General features: G+C 40.3%; 1 long non-coding RNA gene across 1 annotated transcript; it reads left to right on the forward strand.

Moving 5' to 3' along the window:
* Nucleotides 1-7: 7 nt before the first annotated feature.
* On the forward strand, nt 8-5,862 carry LOC309631701. Its single transcript, XR_014246437.1, has 3 exons — nt 8-103; nt 2,102-2,251; nt 4,077-5,862. It is a non-coding gene; the product is annotated as an uncharacterized lncRNA (long non-coding RNA).
* Nucleotides 5,863-25,513: the final 19,651 nt, after the last annotated feature.

Genomic DNA, 25,513 nt, shown 5'->3' on the forward strand with positions numbered 1-25,513 from the left:
GCGCCAGCTGTGGGGATGCTCCGGGCGCCAGTTGTGGGGACTTTCCGCAGCGCTCAGTTCACATGTGTACGTCGGAAGTGATACTTGGGTCCGGCATTCAAGGGTAGGTGCGAGAAGTTGCTTTCTCCTAAGCTTTCGAAAGAAGGCGTTTGTTGGGGCTCTGTATCCGTCTTCAGTGAGGTGGTAAATTTTCTAGTGCTGGGGTCGCTCACACAGTTATCTCAGGCATGGGTCCTGTGTGGTGCAAAACGTAGGTCCGGGTTCGCGGCCCCACAGCACTAATCGGGGTTTTAAAGTCCCGTTTATTTTCTCAGAGCCTGGCCCCGTCCTCGCCGTAGCTTCGCCTCCGTGAGTGGCGGGGTCATTCCCGGGAGGCGGGGACCTCCCGGTTTTGGAAGCGGGCTACCTGGGCGACCCAAGAGGGTCCCGGCGCGGTGACCCTCTTCTGAGACTTGACCTTTTTTCCCCGTTTGCTTTAAGGCAGGGTTTCTCAGCCTAGGCACTACTGACATTTTGGGCCAGATAATTCTGTTTTTTGAGGGGGAGCAGTCCTGTGCGCTGTAGGGTGTTTATCTGCACCCCCTTCGTTCCCCCAGTTGTGACAACCAAAAATGTCTCCAGATTGCCAGACATCCCCTCCCGGGGAAAATCGTCGGGAGATAGGATTAGGTTTAGGATATACTCTGGGTTTTGGGGTAGTGACCCTTTTCAGAGCCGGCAGCAACGATGTCTTAGCTACGTGAACGAACTTGTGGCCGGGCTCGCCCGCTCTTCCAGACGCTCTCGTTCCTGTTCCAGCGTCTCGCTGGAGTCGGTCGTGGTCCAAGAGTAAAGAGCCCGCCCGGGAGAAGGAGCAGGTCACGGTCTCGGTCCGAAAGGCGCCACCAGAGAAAGTACGGGCGCCACTCGCAGTCTTCCTCGCGGAGCGGGTCGCGATCCCGTAGGAAGTGTCGCTCTCGGGGAAGGTCGTATTACAGAAGGGCCTTCTCGAACACGCAGGGTGACAGTACTAGGGCTTTGACCCTGTGGTGTACCCGAAAGAACACAGCACTTGGAGGGAGAGATCCAGGAAGAGGTCGCAGAGCAGAACCCCGTTTCCTGTAAGTAAAAAAGGTGGGTGGGTTATTTGTGGTTAAGAGAGGCGCACAGGTTCACCTCTTTTTACATGTAGGGCGACAGTATATGAGTAGGCTAGGGAACCAAGGTTGTTGTGTCATTTAATTTCTTTGATTTCTTTTGATGTATGAAATCTCTGTAGCTTTGGGTTGGGGGCGGTATTATCTTTTTTAAAATAAATTTATTTATTTTATTATTTTATTTTATTTATTTATTGTTTCTGGCTGCGTTGCGTCTTCGTTGCTGCGCGTGGGCTTTCTCTAGTTGCGTCGAGCGGGAGCTACTCTTTGTTGCGGTGCGCGGGCTTCTCATTGCGGTGGCTTCTCTTGTTGCGGAGCATGGGCTCTAGGCGCGCGGGCTTCAGTAGTTGTGGCTCCCAGGCTCTAGAGCACAGGGTCAGTAGTTGTGGCGCACGGGCTTAGTTGCTCCGAGGCATGTGGGATCTTCCCGGACCAGAGCTCGAACCCGTGTCCCCTGCACTGGTAGGCGGATTCTCAACATTGCACCACCAGAGAGGCCCGTAGGGGCGGTATTATCTGATTAGCAGACAAAACTATACAATCACAATCCATAGCCTATTTTTAAATGGACATCATTCATACCCCTCGAGATTAAAGATTAATTGTGGCTTTAAATGGCTCAGGGTGGAGGAATCTAGTACAGGCAGTTCTTAATGGAACCTTTTAAATGTCTATTAATGACATTAGTTTACCAGCTCTGAGCAGCTTTAACAAATCTTGCCTTCAGCTTTTAATAAGTTAACTAATGACTGCGGGAGGAACGGTATTAATTTTCCTTTCTCTTTTGCGTTTTCTGTCTCCACCCTTTTTTACATTTACTGGCATAACAAGACTGTGGAGTATTTTATAAACATAAGTGAGCATCTTTATCTTGCTTTTATAATAAAGTGCATCCTTAGTTTGTCATTCTTAGCCTTTTTGGGGTATGCTATAGAATTAATGAGTGTTCGGTGTTTTCTTTGTAGGTAAAATGGAGCTATTAGAAATAGCAAAAGCAAGCGCAGCTAAATCATTCAGAACAGCCAACCTTGACTTCCCAGCTAGTCTCAGAACTGTTCCTTGTATCTAAAGAAAGAAACTGTGGAACAGCTGTACTAAATACTGCAAAGTTCAAGGTAAGCCACATTTATCCAAACAAAACTTACAGAAAAACTACCATCAGAAAGATTTGGCTAACCATTTTTATCTGATTTACCTTAGACTATACTTCTCAGAAAGTCTAGCTAAACCTAATTTGCTAAAGTCAAAATAGCAGATCTGAAAATACTAGACAGGCTCTCACTCATGAAAATGAGAGAGTAATGAACTTTATTTTTGGTGACCAACCATACCAGATTGGGACTGTCCCTGAAAGTCCCATATTCCAAGGAATCCCTCCTGGGTAAAAAAATGCCCTGGTTCTCAGCAGTGAGTGCAAAGATTAGCAGGGGAGAGGAGGGGTGCAAAACCCATATTATGGCCCCCCAAAAAAGAGGCTGAAGACTACACCTTTTTTATGAATACGATGATAGTCTGCCTTCTGTTAACCACAAATGAATATGGTGATTGTCAGCCTTCCCTTGACCAGTGATATTGGCAACCATTTGTGTGGTTCACATAGTATATCCATTGTAGCCTTCTCTCAGAGCAACTTAAGTTCTAGTCAGGAATGTTAACAGTCCAATTAACTGTTTGCTCTGTATGGAGATAGTGCTAGTGTAATTTTTAACTTTATGAATATTGTGACCATGTTTTCTAAGAGTTCAGATAATGAAAATGAGAGTGAGTTCCATACCAATGCCAGCATGACCCAGACAATACCAAGAAAGAAGACTAAATGGCTATGTTATTTTAATGACAGATGGAAGGACACTTACTACTGGATTAGGGAGGTAAATAATCCAAAAGGAGCATACTGCACAATATGTAGAAAAGAATTCGGGGTTGGCCATGGTGGAGAAGGGGATGTGAAGACACATATGGGGACCAAATCCCACAAATCCGGGATGAGACAAGCAAGCACTTTTGAATCAATACAAAGTGTTTTTGTCTCCCCAAAACACACCAGTGCTCAATGGAAAATAGCAGCTGCTGAATTAGCTTGGGCATATCATACACATGAGCATGCGTTGTTCTATTGCTCTCTTGATCGCTCTGTGAAGCCGAGTAAAGTTACATATCCTGATTCAGAGGTTGCAACTAAAATGTCTTGTGGGCGAACAAAAGGGGCGATTTTGATCATGGATGTGTTGGCCCCTTACAGTATAGAGCTGATCCTGTCAGATCTTACCAGCAATCGTGCTTTCTATGGTATATCAAGTGATGTGTTGAATCATGGCAATAAAAAGTGTTCCCCCTAGCTCTCAGGTACCTCGATTTGAAAAATGGAGTTTCAAACTGTCTTCTTGACTTCTATGAAGATTTTAATGAAACCTCAGAAAACACAAAACAAAAGATTGTTGATATCCTATCCAAATACAAACTAGACTTTGCGCACCTATCTGCATATTCAGCAGATAGTGCAGATGTAAATTTCAGCAAATTCCATTCAGTCTATATACTTCTCACCAAAGACAATGAAAACATCTTACCTGCTAAATGTCCTGCACAGCTTGTACACAAGACTGCTAAAAAGGGGTGTGATTTGCTTTCCTGTGACATTGAGGCTTTCATAATGAAGGTTTTGGGTTACTTTTCAGTTTCTTCAAAACATGTAGAAGCACTTAATGAGATTTTTGACTTTGTAGAAATGGAAGGAGAGAGACTCCTTAGACAGATGCCAACAAGATGGCTGTCATTGTTGCCAGCCATAGGAAAGATGTTAAAATGTTGGCCTACTATAGAATCCAATTTCAAACTGTGGGAAAAGAAGAATGTCCTTCTCTAATTTGGAAGTACGTTGAAGATGAGAATGGAGAAAAGGATTACAGTACAACAGAAATTTATATGCTTTTTCTCCAGAACTGCGTGATGATCTTTGAAGAGGCCATAAGGAGCCTAGAAAAGGATAAACTGTCTGCACCTGCGTTATTTGATACTATGTGTAAGTTGTGACAAAAACTCACACAGCAAAAAAATGACTCATTTTTTGGAAAGAAAACTGCTTTAGAACTGAAAAGAATGTCACCAGAAAAGGGCAACCAAATTAAACAGGATTTTCTCAACTTCTTTACTAGAACAATAACTCATTTGGAATCCAATTTCGATTTCACAAGTTCAAATTACCTCTGTGCTTTAAAACCATTTTCCCTGAGAAAGAGAGGTTTAACTTACAAGGACATTCAATGTGCTTCAGAATGTTTAAAAATGATGGATATTTTAGACATGGATAACCTCTATGATGAATTTATAGATGCAAAGGACCTGATTGACAAACAGCTGGTCTACCAAAATAAGCCTGTAGATAAAAAATGGATGGACATTTTTGGAGAGCTAGAAATTAATTCCTGCAAGTCCCAAAACTTGCTGTTGCTAGTAAGTAAAATCCTAAGTATTCCACCCTCAAATATTTTTATTGAGAGGATATTTAGATTGATGTCATCACATGGGACAGACACCATGAATCAGTGTAATGTGGGTTTGATAAGAGCACAACTGCAGGTCAAAGAGAATTTCACATTTGACTGTATTCAGTTTTACCACTACATAAAAGAAAAGAAGGATGTCCTAAAGGCAGCAGGCAGTTCAGAGAAGTATTATTAGAAAAGGAAACCAAAGGAGTGAAAAGATCCTGTATCATGAGGCAGAAAGGAACATGCCATTGTTATTTTTTAATAAATATAGCAATGTTTGTTTAATTAATCCTATTGAATTTACATTCTCCTTTAAAAAATTCTTGTTTTTATGTCTTAAGAATACAGAATAATATAGCCTATAAAATTTAAATATTCAATTGTTTAAAAAAAGTAAATTGCTGTATCAGAGGAGGGAAATGCATAAAGATATTATTACATATTTCTCATACATTATTTAATTAGTCCTGTTATTGTCTCTGTTAACTAGTCCTATTATTAAATACTAGCATTTATGTAAATGAAGGATAAATTATACAACATATGTAAACACCTGTCTTTCATATTTTTATATTAAAGTAATGACACTTGTGTATAATTATTATCTATTGTATTATGGTGTGTATGTGTATGTTTTTGTTTGTTTTAGCTTTGTCCCAGGTTGGCTCTCCCTACAATCAGTCCTTTTATCTTTCTTAACTATGGAATTTTGGTCCCTGTTTTAAGTAGATTCTCTTTGGGATTCCCCCCTCCCCCCTCCTGTACCAATTATCCTTGGCTAAAGAGAATCACCAAATAATTACTTTAGGCTGAGGTGGTAAAGAAGGGCCTTGTAGGTTGAATTGGGTCTGTTAAAATGGAGACTAGGCCTAAAAATCCCTCAAGCAGACAAAGCCAGTTAAGCCATGTAAGCAAAACTTAATCTAGCTTACTTCATGAATGTTAGCAAAACTAAATTTAGGTTATTTCTTGCAAATGCCTCCGATAATCATACCCAAAATTTAGTGTCTTCCTAAAATGGTATAAGATAATCACTTTTAACCAATTCCCTGCCATTTGGAAACCCCCATTGTTTAATAACCAATACTTGTAAAAGTTAAACAACTTCCTCAATCTCATGTTATAAGCCATCCTATAAACATGCCTTTGAGCTTCTTACCATTTTCAGTCTGAAGTCTCCCAGTTTGTGAACTGTTCTTTTGTGTGCACAATGAACTCTTAACATTTTAATTTGATCTGATTTTTTCACACTTTCTTGTGTCATAAGTGGGATCTGAAGACTATCCCCTGACAAGCCCTGAGGCCGGTGAGTAACCAGGTGCCAGTACCTAACAAGCCCATTGTGCTCACTGCTTTCTCATTGACCATGGAGTTCTAGGGTAAGTCTCTCTTGGATCCAAGCTCTGCTCTTTGTGTCTGGAGCTCTCTGACTTTATTGTGCATACTGGTGTCATCTTCAAGCTTTTTGGTCACCCTTCTGTCTGTAAAGGGAGAAAACCCATGATTCCCTGGGTTTCTAGATAGCAGTAAAATTCCCACACTCTCTTATAGATACAGTCATTTTTAGGGAATCTAAAGGCAAAGATTAGGGAATTTCCTGGTGATCCAGTGGTTAAAACTCTGTGCTTTCACTACTGAGGACATGGGTTCAATCCCTGGTCAGGGAATGAAGATCCCACAAGCCATGTGCCACTGCCAAAAAATAAATAAATAAAGGCAAAGATTAGTTGCGCCCAGTCTAAAACTCTTTCCCTACCTCCTTCAAAAGCTCCTGCTTCTTATGTATATGTACTTAATGACCAGGATCTTGTCCCTTTTTGGAAAAATGAGTGCACTCTACATAGGGTAACTTGGAATTACAGTGGTCACTTTGGGGAAACTTTAACTTAGATAAGGTAGTCCACCTTAGGGGTACCCCTGAAAAGATATGATCTCAAACCTTTCAAAACCAGTGGAATGCATGGGACTTCCCTTGTGGTCCAGTGGGTAACTCTCCGCACTGCCAATACAGGGGACCTGGGTTTGATCCCTGGTAGGGGAACTTGATTCCATATACATGGCTCAACTAAGAGTCCACATGCCGCAACTAAGACCCAGCGCAGCCAAAATTCATAAATAAAAAATAAATAAGTAAATAAATAAATGTTTTTAAAAACCCAATGGAATGCATTTTCGATTGATATGGAAGCCTCCAGAAGACAAAATGACTCTAAAATAGCCTCTTCTAAAGGAATCATTACAATGAGCCAACGAAAAACTTAAGACCAAAGCTCTGATCGACATGAATGACTTGAGTGACCTGCAGCTAATCCCTCTGCTCCTGTTTATTCTCCTTAATCTGATTATTTCTGAACCCACTAACCCCTTTGATCTTTTACCCTTTCCCCCCAAACCCCCTAAATATCAGATGTCCTTTAAAATAAGTTACTCTAATGAACCAGGGATCAGTAGAATTTAAACCCTGGTCTTGAGCCAAGCTTTGAACCATTGTAAATGATTTCCAGACCCTAAAAAGGACCAAACCACTGATACATTTTTAGAAGAATTTCAAAATTCTTGGTGCCTATGACCCTGGACTACCTGATTTTTACCGGTTTGTTAACACTGAGTCCAGGAAATGCTCAAAATTGGCTTCAAGAAATATATTGGAAAGACCCTACCTAAAATTTTGAAGGCCCCAACAAACATGCCTCCAGAGGTAGAATAAAAAGAGCAAGAAAATAATTCAGCGGCTTCTTGAAGAAGTTCCCAAGATTTTCCCTATGAGAATTGACTGGGCCATATTACAATCCTGTTTTAGAAAAAAAACCAGTGGCAGATTTCTGAATTAGTTTAGAAGTAGTACTTAGACAATATTGTGGTCTCAAAGACCTGGGGACTGGTTTTGCCTTGTGTGCTCATTTTGGTAATGGGCTTAACCCAGAACTCAATGGTTTGTTACGGGAACATAAATTAGAATCAGAAGCCACTTCTCTCCCAGAGCTTCAACATCTTGCTCAACATTTTGAAAGAACAACAGAACAGAAAAAGGCTGCTATCAAGAAAATAAATTCATGGCCCTACGACTGCAACAACCTTGACCCAACTTCAAGAGGTCCATTCCTACTCCAAGTTTTGCCCCTATTGATAGAGATACCTGCAAATACTGTAATCAAAAGGGGCATTGGAAGAACAGCCCACTTTTTTTTTTCTTTTTTGGCTGCACCACACAGCATATGGAACCTTAGTTCCCCAACCAGGGATCGAACCTGCGCCCCTTGCATTGGAAGCACGGAGTCTTAACCACTGGACTGCCAGGGAAGTCCAAGAACAGGCCACTTTTAGCAATCCAGTTGCCCTATAAGAGAGAGCTCTCAACTCCCAGATTCTTGTGATGACTGTCAACAATGGTAAGGCTCCAAGAAATTGCCCAGTAAGCTACTTTCAATAATTCCTTTAACTCGAGAATGAAAATTAAACTAAACTTAAATGGAGAAATTTTACCATGTTGATAGATACCAGAGCAACTCTACTTTTTCTTTCTTTTTTTTTTTTTTGGCTGTGCCATGAGGCCAGTGGGATCTCAGTTCCCCACCAGGGGTTGAACCTGAGCCATGGCAGCGAAGGCCCCGAATCCTAACCACTAGGCCACCAGGGAACTCCCTTCCCCCGATCCCCCCAACTCTATTTACTTTAAAACCACCATGACACATGAAGAACCTCCTCAGAGTAATAAAAATATCTTAGCAGTGGGAGTTTCCAGTCAAGTTCAAAGAGTTCCTTTATTGGAATCCATAACTGTTGGCTCTTTCTCTGAAAGTCATACTTTTCTATTATGCAGTACTACCCCTGTGAATTTCCTAGGTAAAGACCTGCTTTCTATAGCTATTTACTATTTATAATAGCCAAGACATGGAAGCAACCTAAATGTCATCAACAGATGAATGGATAAAGAAGATGTGGTATGTATACATACACACACACACACACACACAGACACACACACACACCCCAATGGAATATTACTCAGCCATAAGAAAGAATGAAATTATGCCATTTGCAGCGACATGGATGGACCTAGAGATTATCATACGAAGTGAAGTAAGTCAGACAAAGAAAGACAAATATAGTATGACATCACTTATATGCGGAATCTTAAAAAATGATACAGGGACTTCCCTGGTGGTGCACTGGATAAGACTGCGCTCCCAATGCAGGGGGCCTGGGTTCGATCCCTGGTCAGGGAACTAGATCCCACATGCGTGCTGCAACTAAGAGTTTGCATGCCACAACTAAGGAGCCTTCGTGCTGCAACTAAGGCGCCTGCGAGCCACTACTAAGACCTGGTGCAACCAAATAAATAAATATTTTTTTAAAAAATGATACAAATGAACTTATTTACAAAGCAGAAATAGACTCACAGACAGAAAACAAACTTATGGTTACCAAAGGGGGAAGGGGGAGGGGAGGAATAAATTAATAGACACACACTACTATATATAAATAGATAAACAACAAGGACCTACTATATGGCACAGGGAACTACATTCAATATCTTGTAATAAATAACCTATAACGGAAAAGAATCTGAAAAAGTTATACATATATAACTTTGCTGTACACCTGAAACTAACACAACATTGTAAATCAATTATACTTCAATAAGAAGTTGGTTGTTTTGGGGGGAGAAAAAGATCTGCTTTCTAAATTACAAGGCCAAATAAAATTTTCCTCAGGAGAAATAACCTTAGACTTTCCAGACTCATCAGACACTGAAGCATTATGTGTTCTCCAAGTCCAAATTGATTGTCCAGAGGAGACTACTAAATTCCATAAAAGTATAGATGTTATAGATCTCTCTGAAATCCCTGATACTTTTTATCAGGGATAAAAAGTATTAAAATTCAGAATAATCATTAAAATTCAGAATGATCCTTCTAAACTGCTTCCTAACTCACCTCAGTACCCCTTAAAGCCTGAAGCCATATAAGGGGTCACCCCTATAATAGAAGATTTATTAAGTCGGAGGCTAATTATCCCCTGTATCAATTCTTGCAGTGTTCCTATCTTGCCTTTAAAGAAACCCTGTAGATGGGGATGGAGATTTGTATAAGACCTTAGAGCCATAAGTAAGAGCCACTGTGATACTGACGTTTCCAGGGGTACCAAACCCAAGTACTTTGTTGGCAAATATACCAACTGAATCCAAATGCTTTACAGTTGTGATCTTATGCTATGCTTCTTCAGCATCCCTGTGTACAAAGTAAGTCAATATTTATTTGCTTTTACTTGGAGAAATCAAGTCGTATCGGACGATAATGCATCAGGGATTTACCGAGGCTCCCCCACACTTCACAAATTTAACATCAGGATTTAAACACTCTGCTGCAATTTCTCAGAAATTCTACCTTGATTTAATATGTAGATGATTTAATATGTAGGAATCGATTCAACATATCTGTTACAACGACTGGCTTATAAAGGCTGTAAGGCCTCAAGATAAGCTTCAGTTACCACAAGAGATGGTTCATTATCTAGGTCATGACTTCTCTGCAAAAGGAATCTTTCTGTCTTTAGAAAGAATAAATACCATTCGGGACTTCCCTGGTGGTGCAGTGGTTAAGACTCTGCAGTCCCAGTACAGGGCACCCAGGTTTGATCCCTGCTCAGGGAACTAGATCCCACATGCATGCCACAACTAAGGAGCCTGCCCCCCGCAACTAAGGAGCCCACCTGCTGTAACTAAGACCTGGCACAACCAAATCAATAAATAAGTATATATTAAAAAAATAAATAAATACCATTCAAAATTATCCTAGACCCGTAAGGATTCCTTGGACTTTCAGGATATTGTAGGTCCTGAGTCTCATATTTTTCTTTATTGGCTTCCCCACTCTATGAACTAAAAATAGCACTCAGGAATCTCTTCCTTGGGAAATAAAACATAAGGAAACCTTTACTGAACTCAAATGGGCTTTACAAAATCCTCCCACATTATTGCCCCCCAAATGTACTAGACCCTTTGTATTGTTCATCCATGAATGGAACAATCGGGCTTTAGGAGTCCTCACTCAAGAACATGGAGGAAAAAATAGACCTATAGCCTCTTACAGCCTGCAGTTGGACCCAGCAGTCAGGGCATATCCAAATTGTTTAAAAGCAGTAGCTGCAGCAACAAAAAATTGTAGAGTCTTCCTCAGAACTTTTTCAGGGAAATGATTCATACCTACAGGTTCCTCATGCTATAGAAAGTTTACTAAATACTGAGCATTCACAGCATTTCTCAGTCAGGAGACTAACATGAGATTCTGCTCCTTCCTGTGTCCTTCAAACCTATGCATTCTTTGCTATAACTCTTTAAACCCTGCTGCCCTCCTACCTTTACCCAACAAAGGAGAGACGTATAACTGTGTTGAATTGGTTCCTCAAAATTTGACTCCGAGATTAGATTTACAGGAAACCCCATTAACCAATCCAGAATTAATACTCTGTTGATGGCTCCTATGCCAAAAATTCTGCAGGAAAATATCAGGCTCTTATGTTGTTACTACCCCAAATGAATTATTAGAAAGGAAAGTTCTTCCCCAATTTAATTCAGCACAACCTGCAGAGTTAGTTGGCCTGACTCAAGCCTGTAAGTTAGCCAAAGATAAAATTATAAATAAGTATGACCAATAGAGAGTATGCTTTTGGAGTAGTCCATGATTTTGGTATACTGTAGAAACAGGGAATTCCTAACATCAAATGGCATGCCTATAAAAAATGGACCTCAGATTGCTGAGCTCCTCTGCACTATTACTACCTTCACAAGTTGCTGTCAGAAAAGTTGAAGCTTATACAGATCAGACCATGAATATCAAGGAAATGTTATAGCTGACTTTTATGCTAAGGTTGCAACTCAAGAGATTCAAAATGTACCAAAACTCTATAACGAATTAACTCCATAAAATTGATCCAAATCAAATCACTTATGATAACTTATTTAACAGACAAGCAAGTTTATCTATATTAGAAAACAAAAGTGGCACCAAGTAGGATGAAAATTTGATATAAAAAGAAGACTGGGAGGCCCTGAGTAGCCACCTGGTGTGTTTCCTGAATCCCTCAAGTTGCCACTTTTGCGAGCACTCTATGACTATTCACCATGGAATTGACAAAATGATTCAAATTATGAAAAAGTATTGGTGGGGTAACTGTTCTAAGATGGTGTGAAACATCTCTAATTAATGTCTAACCTGCCAATCACATATCCTGGGTAAGTCCATTATAGTGGCTCCAGAACTGCTCCCTCACCATCTGGACCATTTAAACATTTGCATTTGCATTTCATTCATTTGCCTCCTTCTATGGGCCATCAGTATGTACTTAATAATAGTATGTCTGTTTTCTAGATGGGTAGAAGCTTTTCCATGTTGGAAAGCTGTTGCCACCACTATAGCAAAGAAATTATTACAAAATGTTTTTCCCCTTCAGGGAATCCCAAACTTAATTTATTTTTTAAATTTTATTTATTTTTCACTGCATTGGGTCTTCGTTGCTGTGTGCGGGCTTTCTCTAGTTGCAGCTAGCGGGGCTACTCTTCGTTGCAGTGCGCGGGCTTCTCTTGTGGAGCATGGGCTCTCGGCGTGCGGGCTTCAGTAGTTGTGGCACGCGGGCTCCGTAGTTGTGGCTCCCAGGCTTAGTTGCTCTGCGGTATGTGGGATCTTCCCGGACCAGGGCTTGAACCCCTGTCCCCTGCGTTGGCAGGCAGCTTTTTTTTTTTTTTAATTAATTAATTTATTTTTGGCTGTGTTAGGTCTCGTTTCTGTGCGAGGGCCTTCTCCAGTTGCGGCAAGCGGGGGCCACTCTTCATCATGGTGCGCGGGCCTCTCACCATCGCGGTCTCTCTTGTTGCGGAGCACAGGCTCCAGACGCGCAGGCTCAGTAGTCGTGGCTCACGGGCCTAGTTGCTCCGCGGCATGTGGGATCCTCCCAGACCAGGGCTCGAACCCGTGTCCCCTGCATTGGCAGGCAGATTCTCAACCACTGCGCCACCAGGGAAGCCCCTGGCAGGCAGCTTTTTAACCACTGCGCCACCAGGGAAGTCCCCAAACTTAATTTCAAGTGATAGAGGGATTCACTTTACTGGACAAGTTATAAAACAACTAGACAAGGTTATTCAAACGTAATGGCACTACCACTGTCCCTGTCATCCTCAATCTTCAGGAAAGGTTGAATGCACCAATGGCATTCTAAAATTAAAATTGACAAAATTAACTGAGACTACAGGATTACCTCGGCCTAAAGCGTTACCTTTAACTCTTATGACAATAAGATCAACACCTTTTGGAAAATATAAGTTGACGCCTGATGGACTTATATATACTAACAAATATAATATAGATAGCTAGTGGGAAGTAGCCGCATAGCACAGGGAGATCAGCTCGGTGCTTTGTGACCACCTAGAGGGGTGGATAGGGAGGGTGGGAGGGAGATGCAAAAGGGAGGAGATATGGGGATATATGTATAGGTATAGCTGATTCACTTTGTTATAAAGCAGAAACTAACACGCCATTGTAAAGCAATTATACTCCAATAAAGATGTTAAAAAAAAATAAGTTGACGCCTGATGAAATCATTACTGTGTGACCCATGCCCTTAATGATAGAACCCCACATGCTCGTCCAGCTCTTGTGAACTCTGATATGACCAAGTACTGTAAGGCTCTAGTGCAATATTAGAAGCTTATTTACAGCAGGTCAAAGAGGCCTTTAGAGACCCTCAACCTGATGAGGACTTTCTACCCCACACTTTGGAACCCAGTGACAGTATTCAGGAAAACACATCAACCAAAAGCTGCACTTGAACCTTGATGGTGTCCCATCAGGTTCTTTTAACCTCTCAGATAGTAGTCAGATTACAGAGTGTTGAACCGTGGGTTCATATCTTTCAACTAAAAAGAACTCCCTCAGACTCTCGGACCTGTCAACCTACAGCCGACTTAAAATTAAGGATACCAGGGAAAAATTTTCCCCAGAAGCAGACAACCACATGATGTAGACAACTTTCCCAAGTCAATGGAACAAGACCACTGGTGCCAAAATTAACATGCTTTTATTATTAATAATTGTATTAAGCCTTTACTAATGTTAAGTATAAACACCTCTTAATTGACACTGTACAAAAAAAAATAGCAAGAGTGACTAATTAAGTAGAATGTTGGATATGTACCCAGACTGATGAAGAACCTGATGTATTCTTACTGTTATATCTTGCTAACAGAACAGTTTGGTATCAACCCAGTGGATTATGGACACATTCCTAAAGCCTAACTAACCAGCTCTTCCCAATTATATTTCCTATTCATCCTCCAATAAAAGAAAAATTTCCACTTCATATTTTCAGTAATCAAACAGATTGTCCCTCTTTGGGACTTATCACTCCTCAGTAGTGTAATGAAACTGTTCGGATTAGACTTTCTTAACAAAACTCTAAAGATTCTCTACCTATATTCATTACCAATACTATGACCAAAATAAAATTTCCCTGACTGGATGTTCTCCAATCCCTAATCCCATGGCGAATTCTTCCTTCTGTCTAAATTCAGTAATCGAAGCACTACTTGCTCATGATTCTTGAAGAAACCTCGGGTAACCAATCCACAAATTGCCCAAGCCAAGACCATGAGAACTTAACTCTGTCCCTAAGAGGAGTGGGGCTTTATTTCCAATGCAACACCACCCTATATCAGGAACTTCCCCTAAACTGGAATGGTCTTTCTGGGTTAGAGCTATTAACTCCCAATAGTCAGAAACAAAAAAAATATCTGCACATGAAACCACCAATCTTGATTCATTTATTCATAAGATAACGTTCATAAGAGAAATCCATGAAGCACCAAAATCCTCTCACTACACACAATGCTGGATTCCTTCCTTTGTCAGAGCATTAATTCTTCATATTGGCACCTGTAAATTAGAAAAGGCTGTTTTATATATCTCTAAAACTTAAAAAAAAAAAAGCTTCAGTGACACAGCTAATTCTCTCCAAGCCTTAGATACCAAGGTTTCCAGCCTTGCTTCAGAAGTCTTACAAATAGAAGAGTCTTAAGCACCTAACTGCCCAACAAGGAGGTGCGTATATTGTCATTGGTGAAAAATGTTTCCATGCTAATAAATCAGGAATTGTTACCCCAAATTTAAAAGATCTTAAAGGTCAGATGTTCATCTTCGCCAAATAGGTGACACGGTTCACCCACTGATTTCTTCAGTTAAGTCTTGGCTCCTGGGAATCTCTGCCCTAGGGAATTTTTCAGTCCTTGGGTATTATTCTCATAGTCATCACATCAATTTCCCTAGTGTGTTGCATCTTCTCAAGAGATTTAAATACCTTTCAGCAGCTACTCACGCATCAAATGATGTCCATCAGGATTAGGCAACTAGAAGAACTCAATGATCCAACCACCCATGTCTACCATGACTATACAACTGTCAGTAATAGTGACTGCACACAACCCACCCCCCACCGCAAAAAAAAAAAAAGAAAGGAATTCCCTGGTGGTCCAGTGGTTAGGACTTGGCGCTTTCACTGCCAGGACACAAGTTCATTCCCTGGTCGGGGAACTGAGATCCTGCAAGCCTCGTGGTGCATCCAACAAACAAACAAACAAAAAACCAATCCATCCTACCAACATCAACAGTGGTACCCGAGAGTAACCCTATACTAGAACATATACAGGAACAAGAACTTGCTGAGAGTTTGACCAAAAGTGGAGACCAGCCTTAAAAATCCCCCAAGCAGGGACTTCTCTGGTGGTCCAGTGGCTAAGACTGCACTCCTGATGCAGGGGGCCAGGGGTTTGATCCCTGGTCAGGGAACTAGATCCCACATGCCACAACTAAGTGTTCGTATGCCGCAACTAAAGATGCCACATGCGGCAACGAAGATCCCGAGTGCCGCAACTAAGACCCAGAGCAGCCAAATAAATAAGTATTAAAAAAAAAAAAATCCCCTGAGCAGACAAAACCAATTAGGCCATGAAAGGGAAACTTAATCTAGCTTATTTCATGAATGTAAACGAAATTCAATTTAGGTTATTTCTTGTAAATGCCTCTGATAATCATAAATGAAATTTAAATTGTCTTCCTAAAATAGTATAAGATAATCACTTTTAACCAATCTCCTACTGTATGGAAACCCCTATTGTAATAATCAATCATTGTAAAGGTTGAACAACTTCCTATTCTCGTGTTATAAGCCATCCTGTAAGGACATGCCTCTGAGCTTCTTGCCACTTTCTATCTGAAGTCTACCAGTTTGCGAACTCTTCTTTTGTATGCGCAGTAAACTCTTAACATTTTACTTCGATCTGATTTTATTTTTGACAGGTCTTAACAGAAATGAGGGAGGCTTTCTAGAAAAAGGAAGAGTATTAGGAAAAAGTACAGAATTAGAGAAGTGTAGACGTGTCAAAAGAAAATGAGATAGATTAATTTGACCTGAAAGGCCAGTTGAGACCAGCTCATAAAGGGTTTTTTGAAAGCCCAATTTGAGTTAGTAGGCAATGGACTCCCCTTAAAGTTCCTTTGCAGAGGAGAGGGAAATCATCTGAGCTGATCTTACGAATACTTTGGAATCAGTTACTAGGTTACACTGAAGTAGGATTAGACTATCGATCTGGAGACCCCGAAGGTACTTTTGTAAAGAAGTAGGCAAGAGGTGTTAAGGAAGCATGGGATCCCTACAGAGAGAACAGGATGACTTTGCACTGAATATTACAGGGAGGATCAGGTTTGGTGTGGAGAGTAGGTGTTGAAGTTAGCTTTGCACAAGCTGAAATTTTCAAACAGCTGGAGCCTCAGGTCTAGACCTTGGAGAAAAGGCTAAAGATGTGGGATCCATTGTTCAGAAACCCTTGAAGTAGATGCAAGAATAAAGAAAAAAGGGAGGGTTCAAGACAGCCTTAGGAATTGCCTACAATTTAGGAAGTGGAAGGAGGAACAGTTAAGGAAAATAAAGTGTGATCACAGACGAACAGCTAGGGGAGTTCAGTGCCATGGTAGCCAAGGAAAGAAGAGCTTCAGAAAGAAGGCATTAAGATAAAAAGTATAAAAACAGAAAAAAACTTTTGGCAATTTGGAGGCCATGGAAGATTAACTTTAAGAGAATGGTTCTATTAAAAGATTAATGAAAGAGATTTAAAGGTGTCTTATGGACCTTTTCACACACCATTGATTCCCTGATGTTCACCTTCCCCTGTGTTTAAACTGAAGACCTGTGGCATCATGTGCCCTCCCTAGCTGAGCAGATATAAACAGGGTTCTAGTCATGGCTCCCGTGAGTAGCTGGGTGGCCTCCTATTTGAAAAATAACTTCTGAAAGGGCCAAGGCTTGGGAGAGAACACTCAATTTCCTTCTAGCTTCAGATGCCACGGTACAGAGGTAAAAAAGAAGTTCCATGTACATGAAGCTCAGATCTTATGGGAGAGATAAAAGACATAAACAGAAGAAACAATCAATAACCAGAGGACTCTATCATAAAATACAGGTATAGACAATTAGAGAATGAGGGCGACTCAAGCTACTAACAATGTGAGGTGTGAACCTTCCCTCATGGTAAACACAATACCAGAAATAATAAAAATAATACTCTTGTCTCCAATGAACAAGGAGGCCATTAAAAGCTTTGGCTTTAGAGCTAGACACACCTGAGTTTAATGCCTGGCTTGGGTACACCTAGGTCTATAATACTGAATAAGTGATGTAACCTCTCCAAGCTGCAGTTTTCTCAGGTCTATAGCACTATCTCTTTCACTGTGGGCTGTGATGAGAATTACACGTGGGTACACCTAGGTCTATAATACTGAATAAGTGATGTAACCTCTCCAAGCTGCAGTTTTCTCAGGTCTATAGCACTATCTCTTTCACTGTGGGCTGTGATGAGAATTACACGAGTATGGAAAAAGTACTGGCATAGTTCCTGGTACCTAGGAAAAGCTCAATTCATATTTGTTGAATGAATGAATATGAGCTAGTAATCTTAAGAGCTCTCTGGGGGAGGTAAGACCTTGGAATATATGTGAAATGCAAGGGGAGGAGGGGTTCCACGGACACTAATGGAGGGACAATAAAGCAGGGTGGTTAAGGCATGGACTTTGTAGGCAGATCTGGGTTCAAATATCAGTTCTGTCACTTATAATACTATGATTGAGGAAATCACCTAATTCTAAACCTTGTGAACAGAAAAAAAAAAAAACTGAAGCAAAAATGTCAAACATCTTTTTTTTACTGCAATAAAATGTATGTAACATACAATTTATCATTTTAACCATTTTTAAGTATATGGTTTTGTGGCATTAAGTATATTCACATTGTGCATCCGTCACCACCAGCCATCTCCATGGATACATGGATATGAGTTACATTGTTGGTTTTTTTTTCCTTTTTAACTTGGATTTACAGAAAAAATGAACAGATAGTGTAGAAGTTTTCATATTACACCCCCACACACAGTTTCCCTATGAACATTGTGCATTAGTGTGGTACATTTGGTATAATTAATGAACTGATATTGATGCATTATTATTACTGAAGCCCATAGTTTATACAGATTTCCTTAGTTTTTACCTAATGTCTTTTTTCTGTTCCAGGATCCCATCCAGGACAGCACATTACATTTATGTCTCCTGAGGCTCCTCTTAACTGTGACAGTTTCTCAGACTTTCCTTGTTTCTGATGCACAGATTTGAGGAGTACTGGTCAGGAATATTGTAGGTGTTGGCTATTTTTTGTATGTAACATTTCATGATTAAAAATTACTAATCAGGGGGACTTCCCTGGTGGTCCAGTGGTTAAGAATCCATCTGCCAATGCAGGGGACACAGGTTCCATCCCTGGTCTGGGAAGATCCCATATGCCGTGGGGCAGCTAAGCCCGTGCACCATACTACCAAGCCCGAGCTCTAGAACCCGCGTGCCGCAACTACTGAGCCTGCGTGCTGCAAATACTGAAGCCTGCACGCCTAGAGCCCGTGCTCCACAACAAGAGAAGCCACTGCAGTGAGAAGCCCACGCACCGCAACGAAGAGTAGCCCCTCTCGCCGCATCTAGAGAAAAGACTGCGCGCAGCAATGAAGACCCAGCGCAGCCAAAAAACAAAAAAGAACCAAAGAGTGGTGATCATTAAAAAAAAAAAGAAAAATTAGTAATCAGGGAATTCCCTGGTGGTCCAGTGGTTAAGAATTCGTGCTTCTACTGCAGGGGGCACAGGTTCGATTCCTGGTTGGGGAACTAAGATCCCGCATGCCATACGGCACGACCAAAAAGAGAAAAAAAATAGTAATCAATTCTGATAGCAATACCTGTTGGGCCTACCTTAAAACACACACACACACACACACACACACACACACACACACACACACACACACACACACACACACCCCACCTCTGTGCTATCAATTTAGTGCAAGCCAGCATCATTTCTCACTCTAATCACTGCAGTTGTCTCTCTGCTCTATATTGGGCCTCCACTCCTCCCATCTTTTCTCCACACAGCAGCCAGAGAGGTTTTAAAATATAAATCAGCTTCTATTTCTTCTGGTCTCCAGATGCTTCAAAGGCTTCTTTTCTTGTAGACTAAAATACACTACAGTATCCTTCATGCTCTCATCACTTACCACTCTTCCCCCGGCTTACTCTGCTCTGTCACACTGGCTTCCTTGTAGCCCCTGAAACACACCGCACTCCTGCCCTAGGACCGTTGCACCTGTCCTTTACCTGGAACGTTCCTCCTCCGCACAGCCACAGGCTCACTCCTCCACTCTTTCTAGTCTCTGCTCAGATGTCATCTCTTCAGAGAGGCATTCCCTCGCACCTTATCTTGCAGCCCGCCCCCCACAAGTTGTCCTCTTTCTCCTTAACTTTTTTTTTAATTCAAAATATCACTACCTGACATTACATTCTACATCTTAATTTATTGTCTGTCTCTTCCATTAGAATACAAGTTTCACGAGGCCAAGCACTTAATACAACTTGTTTATTGCTGTATCTTAGGCTCAAAGTTAACACTCAATAAATATTGGTTACATTAATTAGTCAATAAAATACTTTTTTTTTTTTTTTACAAGGAAGTTGGTTGTTAGGTAAGGTGGTTCACAGTCTGGGACTCCTGAACTCCTAGATATCTTTGAAGGTGGCAGTTTTCTGAATTTCTAAAGATCTGGTCAGACTACAATTTACTTACCGGGGGATGGTTCATTAATGGATATATCTCCAGAATCTGGGATAATTCCTTGAATACACTGAGCACTCAGTAGAGATACCTGTATTATAATTAACTGGAATGAAATTGGCAATGTGGCAAAGCCAAGTCTTTGTGATGGCAGCATATCTGAAAGGCAGAGGAATACTGAGAAAGTTTATGTACGAGGACAATAATCACACATTAAAATTATATAATGTTTGTTAATAACACTGTTATGGACTGAATTGTGTCTCCATGCCCCACCCCTCCCCCTATAGCCCTAACCCCCATTATGACTATATTTGGAGATAGAGCCTCTAAGGAAGTCATTAAGGTTAAATGAAGTCATAACAGCAGGGCCCTAATCTAATAGAACTAGTGTCCTTATAAGAAGAGGAAGAGACAGGTGTGCACAGAGAAAAGGCCATGTGAATACACAGTGAGAAGGCCACTATCTGCAAGCTAGGAAGAGGTCTCACAAAACCAACCCCTCTAGCACCTTGATCTTGGACTTCCAGCCTCCAGAACTGTAAACAAATAAATTTCTGTGGTTTTAAGCCACCTAGTCTCATTTCAGTCACTATGAGTGGTATCATCTCAGAAGGTGAAGGACAATGAGGAAGACACCCCACCCCGTGTTTTGGGGGTGGCTTCAGATTCATTGTTTTATGTACTATATGGGAAGATATCTATGAAATAAAATTGTATTTCAGTCGTAAATAATCAATAGATTGGTTCTCTTTCATTCAAATAATGTTCATAATTTAAAAGTCCTGGAAAAATAAATTCGCAATCAAATTTTATATGTGCAACTACATTGATACAAGTGAAACCTCGGTAATTGGATAGCTTGTTCATTTTTTTAAGTGTTATGGAAACATAAAGGACCTTGGTCTGTCAGAATTTTCATTAAAAATAATACTTTGGCCAAACCAAGATTCCCCACAGTAATAACCTGCATACAGCCATATTCAGTGACTAAATTGTGTTTATGCTTTTCTTAAGCAATGGCGTTCATTTTGACCATTTATCTAAACAAAATGCGACAAACAGCAATAGAAAAGACAAACGTAACCCTGGGCGGCATTTGCAATCAATGCACAGAGCTGTGGCATTAGCTTTTGGAAGAGTATTTAAACTGCCACACAGTGTCCAGCTGTGTGTTCTGCCCTTGGTCTCAATGGAAGTCTGAATTACAAGCACTACCAGGTTCACAAGATTGTTAATTCTGCAAAAACACCAAATGGGCTTCAAAAAGGGAAGTATAAAAATCTTAAGACTCTAATAGTGTATCCTAGCTAAAATTCCATGAAGCACATGATTGTAGTTGGGACAAAGTGGTCTTTTTTTTTTTTTTAACATCTTTATTGGAGTATAATTGCTTTACAATGGTGTGTTAGTTTCTGCTTTATAACATAGTGAATCAGCTATACATTTACATATGTTCCCATATCTCTTCCCTCTTGCGTCTCCCTCCCACCCTCCCTATCCCACCCCTCTAGGTGGTCACAAAGCACCGAGTTGATCTCCCTGTGCTATGCGGCTGCTTCCCACTAGCTATCTATTTCACATTTGGTAGTGTATATAAGTCCATGCCACTCTCTCACTTCGTCTCAGCTTACCCTTCCCCCTCCCCATGTCCACTACTGGGCATATACCCTGAGAAAACCATAATTCAAAAAGAGTCATGTACCACAATGTTCATTGCAGCTCTATTTACAATAGCCAGGAAATGGAAGCAACCTAAGTGTCCATCGACAGATGAATGGATAAAGAAGATGTGGCACATATATACAAAATGGTCTTTATGAGCATGTTTACTGTTAAAAAAAAGTAGAAGCCCTGCCAGAAAGACTTTATATATAATGTATTAAACTTATTAATGTTTGAGCTTTTTATTTTCCAAATTTCATAACATTTTCTAATTATCAGTGCTAATTTTATGTGATGCTACATAGGACCAAGTTCTCTAAAAAAATTGGCTCAAATAAAAGTATATTTGCCTTGGGAATTCCTGGTGGTTCAGTGGTTAGGACTCGCCACTTTCACTGATGTACTTCGAGTTAGGAATCATGTTTAATTTAGTTTTGTTTTTCCTGTAACTGGTAAAAAAAAAGGATATATGGAGAAAATGCTTGTTGAATGAATTAATGAATAATCAAGCACAGTTCAGAATTTTAGAAAGAAATTTCTAGAGAATACCAGATCCTACAGCTACCGTTTACTTCTAGTTTCCTCCTTTTCTGAAAATAACAAGTAGATGGACAGATTCAAAACTAGTTGTCAGTTTTAAATCCTTCTTTATTCAGCAACGTCATCCTCAAGAGAAATAAATGTACTAAAATGAAATCCTTGTTTAATCTAATTACCTTGATCAGAAAAATTGAACTAAGGTGTGCTATTCTTTGCTCTTATGTGGTCTTTAATTTAAATAAAATCTGGCATAAAGCATTTCTCTTTGTGCATGCAACATAAACTCAGTATTAACTCACTTTATTTTTCATTCATTTAAATACTGAAAACCTCTATGGTAAGAGAAGATCAGATGTTGGAGAAAAAAATAGTACTGACTGGTCTTCTTTTGAACTCATGATCACTAACTTCAAGTGATGCCTAGCTGTCCTACTCTATCTAGTCAATTTCATCTTAAAAGATTACATTGGACCTTCTTCTTTCTCTTCAGATCTTTAATATCTCCTCCCCCTCCTCAGTCTCAGCTGCTCATTTCACTGGGGTAAAAATCACAAAGGGATTTCCACAAGTGCTCACCACCAAGCTATCATCTTACCTTCGTTTGTACTCCTGCTCTGCCTTCCTACCTGTTTTAGTCCATTTGGGCTGCTATAACGAAGTACCATGGACTGGGGGGCTTAAACAAAAGTTCATTTCTCACATTTCTGAAAGCTGGAAGTTCAAGATCAGGGTGCCAATATGGTCAGGTTCTGGTAAAGGGCTTCTTATGGGTTGCAGACTGCTGACTTCTTGCTGTGTCCTCACATGGTAGAAAAGATGAGGAATCTCTCCAGGGTTCCTTTTATAAGGGCACTAATCCCAATCATGAAGCCCCACCCTCATAACCTAATCACCCCCAAGGGCCCCACCTTCTAATTTAATCACCTTGGGGATTAGATTTCAATATATGAACTTGGGCACAAACATTCAGACCACAGCACCACCATATTGGGTAAACTGTCTGTGCTCCCATGTAAGGCCAACTCTTCCACTTGTCCTCTGGACCTACCCTCTCTCCTACTCAAGAACATGGCTCCACAACTGTACAATCTCTCTCCTACATAACCCATTTCCCCCTCTCTACTAGATTATTACCATCAGTATACAAACATGCTATAATATATCCCATCTTAAAATAAAAAACACAAACAAAAAAACCTTGATAGAACCACCCTCTCTAGCCACCAGCCCAATTCTTTGCTTCTCTTTACAGCAAAACTCTCTAAATTTATATCCACTATGATGATTATAATTTTTTTTAAAGGAAAAGTGTTGGCAAGGATGTAGAGAAATTAGAACCCTCATACTTGCCTGGTAAGAATATAAAATGGTGCCGTCACTGTGAAAAACAGTTTGACAGTCCCACAAAAAGTTAAACATAGTGTTATCAAATGACCCAGCAATTCCACTCCAGCAATGTACCCAAGAGAACCGAAGACATTTGTTCACACAAAAACTTGTACATGGATGTTCACAGCAGCATTATTCATAATAGCCAAAAAATAGAAACAACCCAAATGTCCATCAACCAGTGAATGGATAAACAAAATGTGGTATATACATAGAGTGGAATATCATTTAGCCATAAAAAGGGATGAAGTATGGATGCATGCTACAACAGGGCTGAACTCTTAAAACATGCCAAGTGAAAGAAGCCACACACAAAAGACCACATGTTGTAGGATTCCTTTTATATGAAACGTCCATAATAGGCAAATCTCAAATAAATCTTGAAGGGCAGGCAGAGGGAAAGGAAGGAAATATTTTATTTTATTTTATTTATTTATTGGCCACACCGCGCGGCTTGCAGGATCTTAGTTCCCCAACCAGGGATCGAACCCAGGCCCACGGCAGTAAAAGCGCCAAGTCCTAACCACTGGACCGCCAGGGAATTCTGGAAAAAAACGGAATGTTTCTCTCTTTCTCCATAGAGACAGAAAGTAGATCAGTGGTTTCAAAGGACTGAGGGGAATGACGCATGTTGCCAATGGGTAAGGAGTTTCTTTTTGGGGGGATGAAAAAGTTCTGGAATTAGTGGTTATGGTTACACAACCTTGTGAGTATACTAAAAACCATTGAGTTGTATACTTTAAAAGGATGAATGTTTTGCTATGTACATTATATCTCAATTAAAAAACTCCTCTAATTTGCCCAAACCTACTATCTTGACATCCTCTTTTCTTATTTTTTTTTTTTCTTGAGTCTATTCCAGTCTGGTTTTCATTCCCAGTAACCCATGGAAACTGCTATTGTCGATGTCAACTACGCCCTGTTGTTTTCTGTACTTTTAATCAAAACATTTTCACAGAATGTCAAGGAAAAATAGTTTAAAATTCCTTTAGTGAATGAATTTGTCCTCATGACAGAGGATTCTGAAAGTTATAGAAAGGAAGCTAAAGGTGTTCATTATGGGCAGTATTTTATCGTTGCATTCTATAGTGCATAATAAGGTGTGAGATTATGCATTTTTATAGTATAGCTGACTATTTTAGGTGTCTGTTTAAGGGGAGCATATGTTAGGGTTAAAAGCCTTTTGAACCCTATTCCCCAAATCCTGCAAGTGTTTTCTTCCTTCCAATCAAGTAAAGCTATTTACCATCTCAGTGTATTCAGTCAGGTTTTGAAAGGTAGATTCAGTATTTCTGACAAACTAGGACCCTGCTGCTTGATAAGCAGATGTTCACATTCATGGTTCCCCATAATCTGCCCCAATTCTACGTCTCCAGCTTGATCTTCCAAAATTCCGCACCACAAACTCGTTGCTCTAGCCAAGCTGGTTTGTTTTCTGTCCCCAAATTATAAAATGGGCAATTCTATTTCTAACATTTTGCTAAGAACTTTGTTCCTGTCTAAAACATTCCCTTCCTTTCCAGAATTCCCTGGCGGTCCAGTGGTTAGGACTTGGCGCTTTTACTGCCGTGGGCCTGGGTTCGATCCCTGGTTGGGGAACTAAGATCCTGCAAGCCGCGTGGTGTGGCCAATAAATAAATAAAATAAAATAAAATATTTCCTTTCTTTCCCTCTGCCTGCCCTTCAAGATTTATTTGAGAGTCTATGCCATTTGCTTATTCAGTAAACATCAACTGAGTGCCTTCCATATGCCATGTACTGTCTGGAATACTGGAGTACAATAAAAACAAGCCTGTCCTTATGTAGTTTATATTCTAGCAGGAAAATGACACATTACAAAATGAATTAAAACGTTATTACAGTTGTGATAAATGCTAAAAATATGAGGCACAGGAAAATAGGATAACCTATACTGGGGAAAATTAACTGGTCTGGGGGATCAGAAAGGCTTTCTCTCAAGACATTGTTGCTTTTTGGAAAGCAATATGGCAATATATTAAATCACACAAAAACTTTAACCCAGAAATCCCACTTTTGAGACTTTATCATAAACAATAAAAGTACCAGTACTTAAAGTGGATTAAAGTGTGACTCTGGCTCCTA

The sequence above is a fragment of the Balaenoptera borealis genome (genome assembly GCF_965194805.1).
Source record: "Balaenoptera borealis genome assembly, chromosome: 1".
Lineage (NCBI taxonomy): Eukaryota > Metazoa > Chordata > Mammalia > Artiodactyla > Balaenopteridae > Balaenoptera > Balaenoptera borealis.